The following is a 20,179-nucleotide window of genomic DNA, read 5'->3' as shown; positions in this document are numbered from 1 at the left end:
GGATTAAGCTACAGACAGAGCCTTCTCAGTGCTCTGGAGTCATTTCAGTCTGTATTTTGCATATTTCCAGAAAGCTTAGAGATATGGACCAAACAGAGCAGTACCACCACAAACCATGGGGGCAGTATTGCTGTTACTATCGGATAAGTAGTTTTAGTGAGACACAAAGAAGAAATAACAACGTGTAAGTTTCACAGTCGCTATGTTTGTTTTGAGTCTGTTGTTGTCATAAACTTTTTAACTCTGGGCTGCTCCCCCTTCGTGGATGCATTGGTTAACAGCAATGCCAGCATAATGAACACATGAAAGTATGAGAGCAGTGGTGGCAACATCATCAAAGGACGTATACAATTTTGTACATAAATGGAAAAGATGGTAAAAAGATGACAGATGCATCATCTTTCTTTCTCACCCACATACATGAATCATGAACTGATGATGACCATGACCTTTAAACTGTATACAATTAGTGAAGTACATTAAACAAACATCAGTCAGAATCAGGTTCTGAAGTTCCAGCAACTGAGCGTTTCTCTTCTCTTCCTCAAACTGTGGCCCTCTGAGCTGTACACCAACTTCATACTGACGCTGAATGGAGTGTGGGAGGTTAACCCTGTATGCAGTCAGCAGGTCACACAAGCTTCTTGATGTGAGATAGATGAGCCTTCCAGCCACTGGAGGGCCCTGACATCATCTGACTGAAGCCTCTTCTGCAGTTTAAGTAGAGGCCAGTTGGGTGAGACTGAGGCCCATCAGGCTGAGGACGTTGGGGCTCTGTTGTTGCTAAAACTTGTTGATCTCTGTCTGGGTAATTATGAAGAGAGTTCCCCATTTCTTTTAGAGCCTGGTCTTTAAACTATCTGTCTTACCTGTAACAGGAAAACAACATTGTCAGGCTTGTCTCCTCGAAAAACGAACCACCTGCAGGACTCTGCATAATCATCTTTTCCCCTTTTCTCATTAAAAGGTGTTTTTTGACCGCAGCCTCCTTGACCCGTGTCGTCTGCAGACCTCTGTGATGTCTTGTTTGTTTGCTAAAGAGTTACCCAAAAGCACCCAAACCCCCCTTGTGTACCCTTGACAAAGTGTCCAAGTGAAGCAGAGTAACATCTTGTCTGCAAATCTCTTTAACGACAGCAGTACTTGTTTGTGAATGCTCACTGTGGCTGACGCTGCACTAAACACCCACATTTGGCAGGTAGTTGGTGCTAATTTCCGACCCTGACAGCAGTTAACATAAAGTTTCTCTACAATTAAAACTTTGATGACCATCTCAATCTAAACTTACCATGTATAAATGTGTAAAGGCTGAGTTTATGGTCCAGGTTATGTGTTAGAAGACATCAGGGGGCACGTCATCAGGTTCTATTGTGCAATCCTATGTTGTGCAGCACAATGGAAGATTTTTCTGTTTTGTTCCTGGAATTTTTAATTTTCAGCACCAGTCTGATTCAAGGCCTTTAAATCTAAAAAAGAATATCGTAGGCTGAGTTCTTGAAATGAGGGGTTAGAAGTAATTAAATGTAATTTAAAAGAATGTCTTTTCTTTCTTCTTTTCTGTTTGTATTGTTCATGTCACCTTTAATTATTGAACACAGTCCATGTTTCGTCCGACGTAATGGCAGCACCACAACAGTAGCGAAGCCTCACTATGCAAATCCCAAATGATTCAGATGAATTTCCCTTCCTCCTCAAACATGCAGAGGAGGTAGTTGTACTTTTTCAGCCTTGAGCAGTGCCCGCAGTGTTTCTCTCAGACTGCACACAGCACTCACCAGCAAGGCAGAGGAACATATATCGAGCCTGAAAGGCATAACAGGGGGTGAATTTAGGCTTCCAAGCACTCGCTCCACTGCTCACCGCTGCTCTTTAAGCTCATTGCTTTGAACCCATCACTATTTTTATCATCTCTCCTCTTGTGTCATCTCAATTCTGGCGAACTATTGAGAGATATTCCAGCATCACTCCATCCTAATCAGAAAGCACACCCTCGTGTGTAGGTTTGTCCGCATGTGCCAGGCATCGCTGTCCTTTGTAATCTGTTAGTGTCCAGTTTGGTGTTTATTTACCACCAAGGCTCTCTGTCAGATAACGCTGGAGGCTACAGAAAAGCCCCGCCCATCTGCTACCTCCTGCTTCGACTTACTTTGCCAAATGCATCAAATATCTGACCCAAGTGTGGCACAGAAAAGGCTCTACGTGGGCTCGTAGAGTAATTGACTGCATCTCTAAGTAACCTGAAATGAGCTGTAAAACACTCTTCAAAACGCAGTAACAGTACATAAACATGGACTCATCTTTCAATCGTACGTTATAGCGCGCCAAACTATTAATTAAAAAGCTCCATTCACAAGAGGGTAGAGTTAATGATCTGTGCTGCGTCTTTGGAGGGCATTCAGCCGAGAATAATTGTGTGCAACTGAAGAGCAGTAGATACCTGTATCCCCCCAACATCTGTCTGCTGTACTCAAAGTAGCTTTGCATCCTGAAAATGTCATTGCTCTACATCCAGGCAACATATCTGATTCAGTGGAGCTGCCGGGAAGTGTACTTTGCTTAGGGCGTAGTTTAAGGAGACGGTCTGATGCAGATTCCCGTGGGGCAGCTGAGAGCAGAGTGAAGGTGGGAGGTGAGCTTATATTTTGCCTCCTTCTGACCCGCTGCGGTCAGAGCCCCCTGTGGTTTCTGCGGTCAGGGGGAGCATCTCACACTGCTGAGAACAGAGAAATATGATGGCTCCCACTTGTCCTCCTCTGGTTCAAAGGAAATGGCAGGGCAATGCTAATTAGACGGCTTGTGTTCCTGAATTGAACATAACTGCTGTTCTCTTCAGTACCCCCCCCTCCTCATAGTATGCCTAACAAGCAGCATCTACAACAGTCATGCACCCTGCATAACTCTGCATATTTTGTGCACCGTGAGACATCCTGTTCTCCCTGGCCTCAAAATAAAAACCAATGATTCCCATAGCTGGATTAATCCTTTTTTGAGAGAATAAAATCACCTTTTCCTGTCAAATAATTCTGTGCAGCACTTTTTCGCCTCTATGTATTCTTTGGACATCTTTGCCCAGCTGTTCCTGGCAGTGTAGCTTAATCCTAGTTGTCAAGTTTGAGGGCGATAAGAGGCGTTACAACAGGATTCCCCTTCCAGTTCATCTCTGCCTCTGCCAAATTATGCCACTACAAGAGAGAAAAAGCTGCCCTGTAAGTAGGAAGTGAATCCATGTTTTTAATCAGGGATCAAGGGGAGAGTGAGGAGGAGGTCAAGTTATTACCCGCACATATTCAGAATTCCAGTGTGCATATACTCCTCCGATCCAGTGTCTTTCTGTTCTGTTCTGCGGTCTCCTCTCTTGTTATAGTAATCTGATCCCTGCTGTCAGTGTTTCCTGGAATACCCAGTGCGCAGGGCGGTGACGGGCAGTGTCGAGTAGCAGCTGATGGTATTCTTGAGGTTTACATTGAGATATCGTCCATGCAGCTGATCCTGGCTTCTGCAGCTGTAATCTTTGCCTGAAATTAATCTGTATACACTCCCAAGTCACGCACGACTCACAATAACACAAGGGGGCTTTGTGGATTTGTTACGGTGCAGCTGAAGCTGTTTGAAATGATAGTGGAAAGGGAAATACACACACACCTGCGTTCATGCGAGCACAATGCAGCTACAATAGATGTGTAGCTGGAGGTGAGCTGTGCTCGACGTCCTGTGCTTTTTCTCTCTGTTTCTCTCCCTCAGTCAAATATCTTTTTGTTGGTGCAGATGCACTCAGGGTTGGCAAACACATTGAAGAGTGAGTCACTTAAACAGCCTCATCTTGACACACAGCTGACTCACCGTCTATTGATTTCTTCATACATCATAATCTTTTGTACCGTTTGTTGTTCTGTATCCGTACAGGATGTCTGAACTCCTGTGAAGCACATGTGTTCGTCTCTACAGCATGACATGATTAAAAACACTACCTCTGTCCATGAGGATCCTCATTAGTTGAAAAGAAAAATGACTTAGTGGAAGAATCTCTTTACGTTAGCGGCCAAGAATAGCACCATCAGTGTTTTTTGAGCACAAACAAGCCTCTCTCTTGCCTAGAAGTGGTGAAACAGAAAACCTCTCATCTGTGTTGTTGTGCGAGTGTAAACCCCGGAGCTCATTCAGTCAAAATAAAAGGTGTGTTACGTTTTGATGCTACCTTTACCGCAGTGCTTGAATCCAAAGAGGTAAGCTCATAACTGCACATGAAAACCTTCACTTGTCGTTCTTACTTTCATGAACATACCATTTCGTGCAGACGTCAGAATATGGAGCCAAACAGACCAGTTGTGTTCCTTCTGCAGTCAGAATTAGCACATAAAAGTTCTGTTACATCCAGAGGAAACCTTAGAAAACTACTCCCCAACTGAAAATAAATTAATTTTGTCCCTTAGGCAGACTACCACAACACAACATCTCCTCTCTCGTCTCAAGTTAATTAAGCTTTGTAGTGAATATCGCGTAAATGTTGCATGGATGATGTATGTTCTCACACAGAATGGTACAGTGAGTACAGTTTTTGAATTAATGCTGCACTCACTGGAATTGTATCCTGCATTAATTAACGATGAATGGTGATGCTTTGGTTTTTTAAAGATTCAAATGTATTCTCTTAAGGTGCTAAAAACAAATGTTCACTGATTCACATGTGGTCTTTTATTCAAAACAGAAAAGGGGGTTTATTTAAGCGGCTATTTTTGGATACCTTCCATGGCCTAAGGGAAGGTCCTCTACCACCTGCAGTGTAAGAACACACAGAAACACATTTAGTGCACTCCCCTTCTCTTTTTTATATTATGGATGTGTCTCTGCGAACATTCGTCCTCCACCCTCTGCTCCGTTAGATGCTCATGTTGCCAGCATCAGTGTCCATCTGTGCATTGGCCTAAACAACACAAAAGCAGGAGACCCCTTGTTTTTTTTTTATATCTATTCATATCATTTACCCAATGCGGCGTTTGGGAGTAGGCCGCATGATAGTGGCAGACGAGGAGCTGGTTATGAGCCACAGCTCATCCATTGTCTAGCATGCTGGAGAAAGAGTGGGAGCCCCTAAAGAGGCCTGGCAGAGTCTCTGCCTCCATCTGCCTGCATGCCTCGCCATGGAGCCCAGCTCGCACCACTTGAGATTATACTCACGTCCAAGCTGTTACTGTAATTTGCATTGGCTCATAGGCAGAGGAGAGTGAGGAGGAGGAGGAGGAGGAGTTGTGCATGAAGCAGGGATGTTGTAAGTGGTCCTGGCAGCACAATGAGTGTGCCTGTGTGTAGTATTATGGACAAGTGGCGTGGACTGAGCAATATTAAAGTGCAATAATGGCGCTGAGCAGGTTGCCCTGCTGTCCAAGATTATTGTTAGATCATGGAGTAAATGATAGAAATGTTCAGTTTGAAAATATCCCAGCCACGTTCGCCACCAGAGTTTTATATTTCACAGCTGAATTTTATTCAGTCCACGGAATATGAAAACTAAATGGCAGAAAACATAAAACAAGTAAAATAACTGTGATCCTGCAACTCTACCCTTTTGTGTGCCATCCTCTAATTGGCAAGTGTTATGTTCTTTTTCCCGGCAATTCATTTAGATGAAAGGTCAGGCACCTGGAGGAAAAACCCACGCAAACACTGAGAAAATAAGTCCACAGAGAGGAGAGTCAAGGCAGGCGATCAGAACAGAAAAAACTAGCACTGCCCTCTCCTTTCGAGTCACACATCAAAACTGGGAAGTGATCTAAAATCTTTCAGAGAAGTCATTCAAACCCAGGGCTGCAGCTCTATTTACAAACCGGTTTTCTGATCTGAGCAAGCACCTGTGTTGAATATATAGCATTCATTGGGGGAATCGTTGAAAATGTGGGAAGTGCTTGATGCAGGGTTTTGAATTTAATTCACGTTTCTGCCAAATGAAAAGGAGAAAAAAAGAGAACTTTCAGCTTAGGTCTGTGCAATGTTCTCTGATGTTTCTCATTTTTTTCAAGCTTCATTTGTTCCTAGCTTGATAGCTTTTTGCCTGCAATTTAGGTTAGCGGCTAATTGATCAAATTGACTAATTAACTACAGAAGGAAAAGAAGGAGTATTTCCTGATAGTGCCACCTCTGCCGAACGGTTTGTGGAGTAATTATTTGTTGTACAGCCACCAGCACATTGACCTGTAATGAACTTGCTCCTGCTGCTGTTCGTGTATCCTGCAGTGCTTAATGTTTCCCTTTTATTAACAGCCTGCACTATTATTTCAATAAGAAGACCTCAACCTTTCTCTGTGTTTGAGTTACAGCACATATTTGACCAGGGTGTCAGGCAGTTTCAATCACTTTTATTTCCTTTGGCACAGATCTCTGACATCAACAGTTTAAACTGAAGTTGAATAAATGTTTTGTAACACTGATTTTCCATTATAGAGACAGTGACAGGCAATGTTCCACAAGGACTAAGTTTTATTAACTCTGTGCAAAGCCATGAAGAAGAAAAAAGGAGAGAAAAATAATTATGTGACTGGTAATAAAAAAAGTCCAATGTGGTATTCAGGCTCAAATAACAGACCCGACAGTTTCTTGACACCCACAAAAAGTGTGAGTCATCTTACTTCTAATTACTCTGATATGTCTTAGATGTAAAGAATTGGCCTGATTTCCCAAAATAACTTATTATTATATCAGAATAGATTTTTTTTTTGACAGGAATGATCACACATATCAGGAAATGTCTAGATGTGAGACTTGTTTGAACCCAGAGAGGTTAGACAATATGACAAAGAGACTTGCAGATTTCAGTAATGATTCATAATCACACATGAAGTTTAAGTAAAATGGTGAAGCAGATGCCCCATGTACAGGGGCTCCAGTCTTTGCCACAGGTCAGAAGATTGATATTTTGTCCTTGTATGATTTGGTGCAAGTCATTCCCTCCCTTCCCTCCCTCTCTCTAACCTCTCTCTAAACAAAAGCAAGAATAAATATAAGTAAATCCTGTAACTAATGGTTGCTGGGGGAAAACTTGAGTTAAATGCAATGTTTTAGCACCCACTGAAGACCAAATGGTTCAGAAACAGGTATGCATGTGTGAAGTCAGTAAATTCAAGATGGTATTGAATCAGATGTATATGATAAGTACGACTTCATGTTGTAGATTTTTACAAGTTTTTAAAACAGAAAAGAAAAAGAGAAACCAAAATACAAGTCCAAACAACTGCAGCTAGGTCAATAGGATACATTGGTAGTGTTTACAGAACTAGAGGGGAAAAGCTGAGCTGAGGATTCCTTCAATTCCCCATGGAAGAATTGCCCCTGCATGACTGTAAAATGAGCATTAATGGGGCGAGCCCGCGAGCTAGTTCAGGCAGTCAACTCGAGCAGCACTGCTATACACATACCACGTGTCTCACACGTCATAACCATCTTGCAATCACACTCTCTCAATTGGGCGGTCTATTTAAACCGGAGTCTCCCATCCCTCTCTGCCTGTCAATGCCTTGGCTGCCCTGCGATTGTAATGCTGCATGTTTCTTTGCCCCCACCACCACCCCAGCAACCACCTGCAGGCTCCGGGGGGGGATTATGTTCACTATGTTTTGCTCATCACTCCTCAATGTCACCATGTAAATTTATTGTGAGGGGTGATGAGGCCGGAGCCTGGACGCCAAACATAAAATATATTTGCTGCTAAATAAACAATTCAAACGTGAGTTGTCTGACTGAAATAAAGTATATATGATAATAAGACCACCCGCCACTATCAGTGTTGTGTGTTCTTGCACATTCTACCCATTTCATTTCAATGCTCTTTAACAGCAGCAACGTTCAACTGATTTTTATTGCACACTCTCACTGCACTGATTGAGACCAGACATTGTAAACAGCTTGTCGACATCCACATCATCCGGTATATCCATGACATTAGGAAGCTGTGCGTGCTAAACTATAAGATATATAAGCAATATATAAGCAATTTGTGTGTGTGTGTATATATATATATATATATATATAATTTTTTAGGGTAATATTATTTGAGAAAGTAACTTCTTGCAAAGATTAGTGACAAATAATGTTAAAGGTCCCATATTATGCTCCTTTTCTGCAGTTTAATATGGATAATTGAAGTCTTCATGAAATGGTAGTAACATGTTTTGGTCCAAAAAGCCAATAAATCAAGCACAGCAGCATTGTTTCCAGGCTCTCATAGCCCCTCTGTTCAGAACGCTCTGATTTAGTCAGGTCAGACTTGCTCCTGATTGGTCAAAATAGGAATCACTGATGTCTGCATATCCCCAAAATCCAAACAGCTCGTTTTGGGTCAGGATTTTACATTCACGAGCACTACGAAGTGCAGGTTTTGTCATTAAATATCATTTTGTGGGCTGGGAGGAAAGCCAAAGACCCACCAAATTTCACTAAAAGACTTAATAAAGTAATTTTTACATAATATGGGACCTTTAAAAAAAAAACAAACGTGATTCAGCCATAAAAAGAATGTAATATGAGTGTTGGACCATCATCCACCCTGAGTCTGAATCCTCCAAATCCATCAATTCTCTGCATGCACAGAATACCTGAACTTGTCTGACCCGTGTCTTCACCTGTGCTCTGTCACTGTCTATTTGAGCCTCTCTGTTCTCTGGTCAAATCTCTGCTTTTATCTCTCCGCTGATCTTGCCCTGAACTTGCAAGTTTAGCATCCTGTGGAGATTATCTCCTCCAGCTCCCCTTTCACCGGCTCATGAACCATTCGCTGCCAAACTTTGCGGGGGGAAATGTAAACACAGTCTTGGGTTTAACTGATGTAAATGACTATGTCAAAACCCATCCTGATAACTGTGCTGACAGGCATGAAAAAAACCCTCCTATGTAAATAGCCAATCATTTCAATTACCGTCTTGTTTCCCTCTGCAGGTTGAAGGCATGGGAATTACACTGGGACTGTAACATCGTCAGTAAAAGACATTTCAAAGAAGATTTATTAAGGTCATTACTCTCATTTGTTAGAAAACTAAGCTGGAAGGATGGGTTTAGTTGGAAGAAAAAAAACAGTTTTAATGGAATTTGTTTCTCTTGTAAATCTACAGAGCTGTTTTGAAAAGATTTTTTTCTGCAGTGTGTTTTATTTGGAAGGCAGTCTTATTTGATATTTGTTTATCAGGCACAGCGGACAGACACAGTGCGTTCTCGTGGAATCACTGCTGGTAAACAACTACGTTCTTTCAAAACTACACAAGGTCATGCAAAAGTAGACGCGTACTAAGAAAAATTCCTGTTTTCTACTACCCGGAATATTTCCCATGAATGTGGCTATTGTGGTTTTATGAGTCATGCTGACACTGAATCACCTCCTGTGTTGTAGAGGGTTGAAGAAATGAGGACTTCGTGCAAAGCAGAATCCATCAAATCAAGCACTCACAGTTTCTAAGCATACATGAAGGTTTTCAAATACTGAATGTGACCAAAGTTAAGCACAAATAAATGCCAGGGGCCAAGTGCACCAGCTGGGCGTAAACAAAGTCAGTTGTGTTTTTACGCCAGATTTAACCACAACTTTTTGACCTGAACCTACAAAGTGTGCACCAAGCCTTGCAAGGACTTATCATGTCTTATCATGCACATTTAGGTGAAGGGGGAAGGTGCCAAGTAACACAGTCCTATCCACTTTCTTCTTCCATCAAAATATCTGCAGTAAGTTCAGAAAACACAGCCCAAAGGCAAAAAAAAAAAATCTGAAATGCTTAAACTCAGAGAGTTTTTTTTTTGGAGTATAAACAATAAACAGCACCAACCCTTCAGCAGGTTATTTAAGAGGTCCATCACCAAGACCATGATTGCAATGCAGCATAATCTCAGACACTGTTGATAGATCAGAAGCTGGCAACCCTATTGAGAGAAAAAATGGGACAGCGCCCCCCGGAGAGTTCTTTGATCAGGCTGATTCAGACAGGGTTTACTGGACGAAACAAAACCTTACATTACTCTCTTATCTTGACACACTTCAAGCATCCTAGTCTGACTTCACAAACCTGCTCCTCAGTATAAAAGATAAACACAGGTGTAACATGAACAAGGTTTTAGTCTGACAAATGCACAAGCCATAATTTAGGCGAGGTCACAATCAGGCATATATCTAGTTAGTGCACTTAGGGTGTCCAAATGCTTGACTACATACAGCTCTAGTAGAGCCACATTTGCTGCCTGTTGGAAAAAATTGAATCAAAGAGGGAGTATTGTGCTTTTTTATACTGACCCTCTGGTAGTAGGGTCAGTAGGGTAGTAGCTTTGTATGATTTACAGAAAATCATGCCTCTGATCTTACCTCTGATTGGCCAGCCCTCTGAAGGCTTGATATAAGAGTTATGGGTAACCTTGGTATTTAAGGCCTGCCTTTTCTACATGTTGCAACCCAGTTACAATATTCTGATGTGTTGATGACCTGATTTTTGGCAAACCTTGTGCTATTTTTTAGAATGGACCTTTTTGAGCAGTCAAAATACAGATTTAGGGATCTCTACACCATACAAATATGTAGCAGTTTGAGATTGCTCAAACGTTTAGTGTGGACACCAAGGATCGATACTTCATATTTAATGCAACATATGGAAAAGCAGAATACCTCCTCTTAAAATAAACAGATTTAAAGAGTACATAAGTCAAAGAAAGTAACACTTCTTAATTAAACAAACCACAGACAAAATTGAGGATGAGCAGGATGCCACAAAATCTGCAAATGAACCATTGTACTTATGCAAAACAACCCAGTACAAAGTGTTTTGCAAATTTAGTCGGTGCACAGATGCCAGGTTATTTTTTTGTCATTTTTTTTTCCCTTTTTGAATTGTTACAACTACAAGGCTGATGCATAATAAGTGTTTCTTGGAGATATAACACTACTGTTTAAAGCAGCTACTGTTCCCATTTAATTCATCCTTTTGGTTGTGAGCCAACTGTAGATAAATCCACACCTTATAAGTATTTACTGCCCCACTGCCACAGTGTATGTATTGACTTTGGAAGGTGCTCTATTAGACGCAGAGATGGGATTAGTGAGGCTCAGACGCCCTGCAGTGTATATATGAATATAATACCTCCAATAAATGTTTGACAAAAGTTCTGCCTAAACCTACTTTGCACAGGCTTTCCTATGAAGTGTGTCAAATTGAAGCTCTACAGTCCATTATTTATGTGCACTGAGTGAATCACATGCAGTCATACCTCGCTCTAAGGTTGTAACACACACTCAGAAGTATTACAGCCTTGAGTGAATTTGGGCCGCTGTCTTCTATATCAATTAGAGCCGTGAGAGTTTTTCATTATTGGGTCCAGTTTATACAAGAGATTTATTCATGTGGATCCCACTGGTAATAAATCTCAATTGTTTTTGCTAATGAAATCATACTGCAGTCATGAAGGAGAAGGTACACACTGGTTATTTATTTTGTATTTGATTCAAGAAACAAAATGATAAATGGGGTGATCTATATTCAGTTTGGCGAGGTTGTAAGGCAAAGCATTGTACAAAGTCAACAAGAGTTTAGAGCCAAGCTTTGGGCACTGAGGAGCTTATGAACATGGTGTTGCTATGAGATACATTATAGATGTACAATGAAAACATGAATATACTTATATTTCAGCCAATATAAACTATTCTATGCTCATTATCTTAGCCAGATTTGTTTGTGGCCAAATACAAAAAAATTGCAACACTTTAAGTGGTATTCTATCTTTGATAAACAGATTTTGTGATTGGCTTAAAGTTTTGGTGAGCCATTGGCAACAGTTGACTCAGTATCCAAGAGACAAGATTCAGACTGTAGGGGACTTAGCTGTCATGAATGAACCAAACACAGGTCTTTCATCAATTTAGCCAGGGTTTGATTTGTGAAACAAGTATATGTGTACTTTTTCAAAACATTTTTTTTTTTTTGACAGATGTCATTCATTTAACCCTAAATCTAAACCTGATGTATATAACTTAGACTTGGGTTTGATTTTTTTATATATATTTTATTGTGTTTGAAATATTGAAAGTCAGATGCAGTGTTTCGTACATTAACTTAACTTGAAAACATAAAACGTATAACGTTTGTCACTTAAACTACTGTGACATTAAACTAATGTTGCAAAAAAAAATATTGGGTGAAAGAAGTGGTCAGTTGGTGAAACTGACAAATGTCACTTGGTGTAACCAATGTTACTCGAAAAAATCTAGTTTTGTAAAAAAACACAATTGATTATTTTTTTATTAGTCCACTACGCTGTAAAAATTAAACTTAAAACTATTTTGAACTAACTGACCCAAAAATGAAGGGAAAGCATTGATATTTATGGAATTAAAATCCACATCACCAAGTTAAAGAATAAAATATTTTGAATATACTTTGAGATTATATTTATTATACAGTTCATGGGTAACATACAACAGAGTAGCTCTTCGACGACATCAACCACAGTGGAGGTGCGGAACACATATTGTACTTCCAACTCAACTACACTATGAATTTTTGTTTTAACTAAAATAGTGATATTAAGAGTTTAAATATCAATATTTTATCACAAGTCAAAGTATTGCGGTTTATTGCTGTATCAAAAAAAAAAAAAAAACCCACCCCTACTAACATTCTACAGTTGAAATTTTGAATTTCAATAAGTGGCCTATAAAGGGCTTCCCAACTGTATTCCTAAAGTCCAAAAAGACATTTCACATCTCTGCTTGTTCACACAAATACAGAGCCCTACATGACCCTTGAAAGGAATCTGTTCCTATGTTTCATATTTAGAAGCTTGGGCTGCTCAGGGTCACTCAGCCACTGATTGTGTTAAGATCAGAACACATTGCTTTGGCACATCGGCATGTCAAGGAAGTAGGCTGTGAAATGGTCTTTTTTTATCACAGTTATAAGTGCTGAATGTCGTCATTCAATCAAATTTTTAATGCTATGTTCAGAATTCTATTATTTTGCATTTCAAGATAGACATCAATACTGTAAAGCAAGTCTCATCAATAAGAATTATTTTAATAAATCTGACAGTCTACTTCCGTGATTAGTTCATCTACATGTCTGGGATGATTGACACATACATAGTAGTGTTCTGCTAGCTCTGGTGACACTGTTACCCAATGATTTCTGTCTTATTAGCTGCACCTGTATGCTTAGCTTGTAGCTCAGACTCAGGGTACTTAGGTGACATTTTAATCGCAGTTTAAAGTATTATGCAAGTAAGGCACAGGAGGGTAATTCCATCAGGATGCTAGCAAGAAGCAGGGAGATGCTGCAGTTGATTAACTACAGTGTGCCAAAAGGAACAAAATAGCACCCAATTTCCATTCATTCAGTCATGCTGAGATATTTCTGTCTGGACAGAGAAAGGTTTACAGACAGCCTTAGGAAAATCATAATAGATGTATTATAGACTTCAGCAGCTTCATCCTTGATGACAAACACAATAGGTCTGTGGCAGTAGGTGTGTGTGCGTTTGTTTTTGTTGAAGAAAATCCAATTCTGTGCCTTATAATAACCTATTCAAAGCTATTGTTTATTCATAATCTATTGTGTAATCAACAGATGCTCTGCAGAAACAATTCCTTTCTTATAGAACAAGCAGGTCAGTATTTCAGCTTTAATTCATGTGAGCAGCTTTTATTAAAGATGGATCAGTGTGTGAGGCCCTATTGTTTAAAATGAATACAGGAAAGGCTTTCAGTTCAGTTATTTGATACCATCTTCTCTTCACAGTGTAACTCAGCTCTTCGTTTGAGTCGGCTGTGGCACTGGAGCACATAATAGGCATACATAATACCTTGCAAGGGTACATACAGAGCGGGATCAATGCAGTATAGGAGCCTTGGGAGGAGGATTTGAAACCAAGTGTGGATTCCTCAGCATCACAGTAGTGCAAAAAGTGGCACCATAAGGCAACAATTCAGAGGATCCATTCAGTCGACTCAGATAGGAGGGCATGGTGCTGCTATGCTAAAGAACAAAAAGAGAAGATTGCATTATAACAGTCTGCTGATAAAATGTTAATGGAAGAGGACAAATAATGCTGTCACATGGGAATACACGCACTAACAACATATAGACGAAACGGTGGTGTTTGTAAAAGACAGACTCCTGTCACTGAATTTCAAAATATCCCAGCTCAAAATAGAAATCCCATAAGCTGGGTGTCGTTCACAATCCCTGTTTGTCCTCTTATTGTTTTCCAGCTGCCTGTGCTTTTATCCTGGCTTGTTTGTTTCTGCTTTTCTCCTCTTTTTGACGCATGTCAACTGTACTCGGGCATTCTCTTGGAAGGTGTCAGGGAGACTGCGTGGAGAAAAGAGCAGCAGACAGACGGCGTTTCGACAGGATGTTTGTTCATGTCAGGACATTCTACCTCCTAAAATCGCAGCAAAAAGGAACAAAATCAGACTGAGCCTCCGCAATAACAAAAGAAGATTTTTTTTTAATGCCCTGAAGCTACAATTTCTGAGTTTAGATTCTATAAAAATTAAATAGGTATTGGCATGTGATTTTTTTTCATGATGTATCACATATGTTGTCATGGGTTATTTTTTTTATGCTTTCTCCATTATTTTACTTTAAATGTGCTTTATTATTCTGTTGCACTCAAACTCAAAAGCACATATTTGTTCCCTTTGTGTTTCATGGTATTGCAAATACATAATTCATCAGCAGCACATTCTGACATGTTGTTCCCCAGGTACTCCGGCTTCTCCTTCACAGGCAGGCTCAGGTTAATTGTCGGCTCTAAATTGCCTGTAGCTGAGAGAGTGAGCATGAATAGTTGTCTGTCTCGATGTGTCAGCCCTGTGATTGACAAGTGACCTGTCCGAGGCTTATCCCGCCTCTTGTCCAATGTCAGCTCGGATTGGTTTCTGCGTCTTGAGATCCTCTGGGGATAAGCGGTGAGGCTAATAGATGGATTGATGGTTGTTTAATTAAGAGACATTTTGATTCCCCGACCTTCACTTGCAACAGAGTATTTTTAAATCCTGGTATTTCTATTTTTATTCAGTCAGAGATGATAGTACGCCCTCCACATGAAACAGCGTGGTTAATTCCTTTCATTTCATCATAACTGCTGCAGTGTCCTCAATCCAAACTGTGGACTTTGAGAGGCCAGCTTCTTCTGTGAGAGTCAAGCTCTGCAAAACCTCTCACAGCAAATCTAAAATAAGCAAGTGGCCATTGTCAATCGGAGGGCAGGCACATTGTCCTGTTTATTCTATTAATTGTGACAGCTGGCAGATGGAAGTGAGTCTGAGTTTTTTTTCTTTTTTCACACTGTAGCAGAGGCAATTTGTGCAGAAAGTGGATTGACTGGAACAACAGCAGATCTAACAACTCTATTATGCATCGTATGGTACTTGTGATTAATGAGACTGTTTTAGTGTAGGATTCAGTGGACGGTCACAGTCATCAGGACGCAGTGCACGATGTGTGAATCTGAGACTTTAAGAACGGGACTCAATCAGCTCATTTGAAAAAACACTCATTTTTCATTTCTGTAAACAGCGTAATTTCCTTTTGATTATTCAAGTATTCTGACATATTTGAGGAGCAGAACATTGCGTGATTATTTCTCAAGATGATGCAAAGATGCTGTAATAAGATGAAGATAAGGTGCACTGTGAAACTGATTTTTAGGAAATGAAAGGTATAACATAGGACATATTTTAACACTCATACCTGATTGTTAATGCAGATACAAACTTGCATTGATTTCCACTGATGTGAAAGCAAAGACAATCACATCTCTCTTGCAGGGCAAAAACACTTGACTTCTCATTTTGTGAAGACTCAGAGGCACATAAAATCAAATCACAAGTTTTTAATTTATTTTATATATAATTTGAATTTGATTTATTCATTTTTTTTGTTTTGTTTTACATCTTTTTTGTCAATTCACTACAATAACAGCTAGCATGGGATTAGAGATCTTTATTTTGGGCATCCCTAGGGAAATGATTTGTATATTATAAGAGACAAAATTTAGGTTTAAGATTCTCAAATGAGAATGTATACCTCCTTAACCCCTTAAGGTACTGCGATTTCGATTTGATTATACAGCCTTGTAGATTCTGCAAGGTGTTTTATATCTCACTACTACAGTTTCAACTAATAGTCCTTTTGATTGACACCTCATTTGACCCACTGGGTGGATCTATAGTCTCTCCAGAGCCAATAATATCCCTGAGCAGTGAGGCTTCTGTTCAATTTGATGGACAATATCACTATATTTGTACGTGGTGAGTGCTATATTTTGTGTTTTTTGTTGCGGAGTGACCTCAGTCCCCTAATTTGGGGACCTTAGGGTTTAAGGGTTAAGTTTCAGTTTCTTACTGTCATTCTTCCATGTGTGCAAAATAAAAATAAAAAACCAAGGGGAGGATTAAAAACCTGTGTTCTTACTTCAGTATTCAATGACTACATACTAGTTACAGTAAAGTTTGACCGAGTGCTGTTGGCTCACAGCCACTGTTGCAGTGGCTTCTTCTCCGTCAAGAAGACGCTCATAAGGTTGATGGTCACTCTGAATTGCCCATAGGTGTGACTGTGCGCATGAGTGGTGTTCTGTCTCTACACATTAGCCCTGTGATAGGCTGACAACCTGTCCAGGGTGTACCCAACCTCTTGCCCAATGACAGCTGGGATAGGCTCCAACCCCCTATAACCTTGAAATGGAAAGGTGTTAAAGATGATGGATGGATGTCTGGACTTCATAAACATACAGTATGAATGTTCCAGCCAGAGGCATTTCTGTACTTTGATAACATGCTGTACATCTGATGGAATAATCAGGACAATAATCTGCAGATGTATACATTTAAAGTGCCCAGATTTCTGAGAATTAATGACAAATGTCAAATACACATAAGGGGGAACGTGACAATCCTTTGCTGTCATTTCTTTTGTGTGTGTGTGTGTGACAGCGTGCCACCAGACAGTTAGTATGCACACAGCTCTGAAAATCGTACAAAATGATGTTTATGACTTTAAAAGCTTTTGTTTTGAAACCCAAATCCCTATATCTGGGATCTTTAACTCTAGCAGATTCTGTTTAGGGTTATGTGGTGAAGAGAGGTATTCAGAACAGGTATCAGGTAAAAGGGTATCCATCAATCAAAAAGAGAGACGTGCATGACTTCACTAACACTGCACAGATGTAATCCTGATGCTCTCTGTGTTGTTTAAGAGAGCTCTTACAATTAAAGTTTATGGGACTGCAGTCGTCTGTGCTCCTCAACACTTCCTCAATGAAAGTTTTAAATTGGATGTAATTGAGAGGACCGTCTTTGCATGCAGACATAATTATAATATGCAAATGCTCCTCCTCTTGACAAAAATACCTCCCATCCCCCCGTGATGAGATACGACCAAAAATCCCTCGGGGCCTCGTAGCTTCAGTTAAGGCGTCCACTCCTGCAGACAGAGCTGAGACCAATGAACTCAGCCTGTCAATAATTATGCCTGCAGCCTGACATGAGTCACACAAGGGCAGCGAGCAGTTCAGTGCTGCACCGTCTAATTGGCGTTTACAGTTCCCTGACAAAGTCATGTCCAGAAAATAGCCTTACATTCTCCTGGCTCCTGGAGATGTGTTTGCTGTGGAAAGGGCAGAATAGGAGATTGTATTATTCTCTGTTTTCAATGTCATGTTGGCAAACAGTCTCAGATGAATTTTAAAGTAAATTAAATGAAGGACTGTCAATAATGATAATTTTATCTATAAACAGCTAACCACTTGTCGTTTTAAAGTAAAGCTGCTATTCATAATTTCCCAAGTTTTCCTCATGAATAAAGCCTTGAAATACTTCAATTACATCTGTATCTGACCAAGAAAACCATACAATTTCTTTCAATTTGTTCCAATGATATCAGGAGTAGAGACTGGGGCAAATATTGGTCCGGGGATTTTAATGAAAACCATACTGTTATTACATCCTTCTTGGTTTGGTTGGAGTCTAGGCTTCATATACGATGTGATATATCCCCCTTCTCTCTTACATCATACACCCTTCACCTCTCCACTGTCCAAGGCAAAACATCACTAATTACATGGATTTAGTTTCACCTCATAAAGCTAATAAAATGACTACTAATGACTAATCAAGACTAATGATTAATCTACACTCGAGTGACTAATCAAGGCCATAATACTCTAACGATTAATCAAGACACCAGTGATTAATCAGTGTAGAAATTTGTTCAAGCATAGTATCTAATTTTTTAAGAGTTTGACCTAGGGACTTGTTCAGCTTTTATTTCAATTACACTGACTTGATCAATTAAAGAAATAAAAACATTACATAAAATGTCAGTTTAGTTTTCTTGAAGGGCTGTGAGGACTTCTAAATGATCTAGTCTCACTTCTGAATGTTGGCCTTAACATAATCCACAACTCAGAATGAGATTGTCAGCACCAGTATGTTGTTTCTAAATGCAACTTCTTAGCTTCCTGATCTGGTCAGACAGGACTAGATTGATTTAGGGCATATCAAAGTCTCTGACAAAACCACTTGAGCTGATAAAGTTCGGTAGTAAGATGGGAGATCTGTTGGGGTTTTTTGCTGAAAACAGTTTCTTGGGTTGATTCGGTAGTAATGGAGGACACTGGAGCCGAACAGTCAAACAGAAAAAAGGACAGAAGAGCAGAAGAAAATTGAATGGAAGAGAGACAGAGCACAAGCCCAAGGCTAAAACAGGCTAAATGCTAAAACTCAGGCTTATATGTTTGTGATAATGTTCATTCCAACCCACATGTAGCAGTAATACTGCAGTGGTCTTTTCAAACTTGGGAGTCTTTCATTAATATGAAGAATGATGTTATGATAGCTCTTCTTAGTAGATGATCAGTGGCAGGACATACTGAAGACTTGCCAACATTACGGTATACGTCTCAGAGCATAAGGCTGTTAATTGCGCTAAAAATTGCAGGCTACTAAAATAAGGTTCAAACTCACAAAATTGTCTCATTGTCACATTTCAAACATCAGCACTACGTAAGAGATAATAAATAAGTTGCCTCATCTCACTAGATCCAGTAAAAACTTGTCGTCAACGAAAAAAAAGCAGAGTTAAAAAGAGGATCCAATGACAATTCATTTTTTAAAACAAGCACACACCTTATTAAGAGTCATGGCATCATAACAGTGTGAGCACCAATATGAAAACTAGCTATTTGCTGTAAAACCGTCTTTTTTATGTTTGTGGTTACAGATACTTAAAGAGCCAGCCTCAATGGAATACTCAGTGAACTGTAGTTTCTAGCACTTCTACATAAGCCCAATTTCCCTGTCCAGAGGTTGCTGCTTTGTGATAATCTGCAAGGCTGGGCCCTAGGGGCACTAAGGGCAGGTGGGTTTGCTCTGCCAACCTGTGCTACACTTTGCGCACCAGTTTGACTCCATTTACCTACAGACCTTAGGATCCTCTGTGTAGCTTATTAAATTAGGCTTAATTTTGACTGTTAGCAGAGTGTTCTCTCACCTGTAAAGCTATCAGAATTTAAATTTCCACTTAGTAAGTAAACTGGTTGGATATTGCTAGCCAAAGCTCCATCTTATCTCACATGTATGCACATAGAACAGCTAACAATCATAAAAATAGAACAATAGGTTATTGTCTGATAGTTTTTTCTCACCTTAAAGATGATCAGAGGAGCTCACACCCTGGTGGAGTCTGTCATCACCACTTTGTGTTATTGCAGGATGACTATAAGTCAGTAATGTTTTAATGTGATAACATGAAAGACGGCAGATAAAAGCACTTGTGCTGAGCGATGCTTTTGTAATTCCTGAGCTCTCTGAGTTATCTGTATGTATAACTCAGTTTTCAAAAGCCATTACTACTTTATGCTTTTATAGTTAAACACAGTTCCTGAAGAATTCATGGGCTGACTAATTAAAATGTCACATGCCGTTCGGATGTAATGAGGAGGTGAAGACACCCTCTGTTCTCTTTGTGTTTTTGTTTCTACTTAATAAAAGAACAACTTTACAGATTGTATTACTTCCTAACAAGCTGGGGAAGATGCATTCTGACTGTATCTTAACTCATTCTGTTAGGATGTGCTGTTGCTGTGTGTTCAAAATGCAGCCACATGAAGGTGTTCACAGTCAAATGTAGGACGTGCAGTTTGAGACTGCCTTCATCTGAGT

General features: G+C 39.9%; 1 protein-coding gene across 2 annotated transcripts in view; it reads left to right on the top strand.

Moving 5' to 3' along the window:
• Nucleotides 1-20,179, top strand: part of lrfn1 (leucine rich repeat and fibronectin type III domain containing 1) — a 238,109-nt gene that overhangs the window by 205,847 nt on the left and 12,083 nt on the right. The window lies entirely within an intron of this gene.

Source organism: Halichoeres trimaculatus, unplaced genomic scaffold (assembly GCF_033239565.1).
Source record: "Halichoeres trimaculatus isolate MK-OKI-2021-1 unplaced genomic scaffold, fHalTri1.1 fHalTri1_scaffold_9, whole genome shotgun sequence".
In the NCBI taxonomy this organism is placed as follows: domain Eukaryota; kingdom Metazoa; phylum Chordata; class Actinopteri; order Labriformes; family Labridae; genus Halichoeres; species Halichoeres trimaculatus.
The sequence above is the reverse complement of the archived record's forward strand: the minus strand, read 5'-3'. Positions and strand labels throughout refer to the sequence as shown.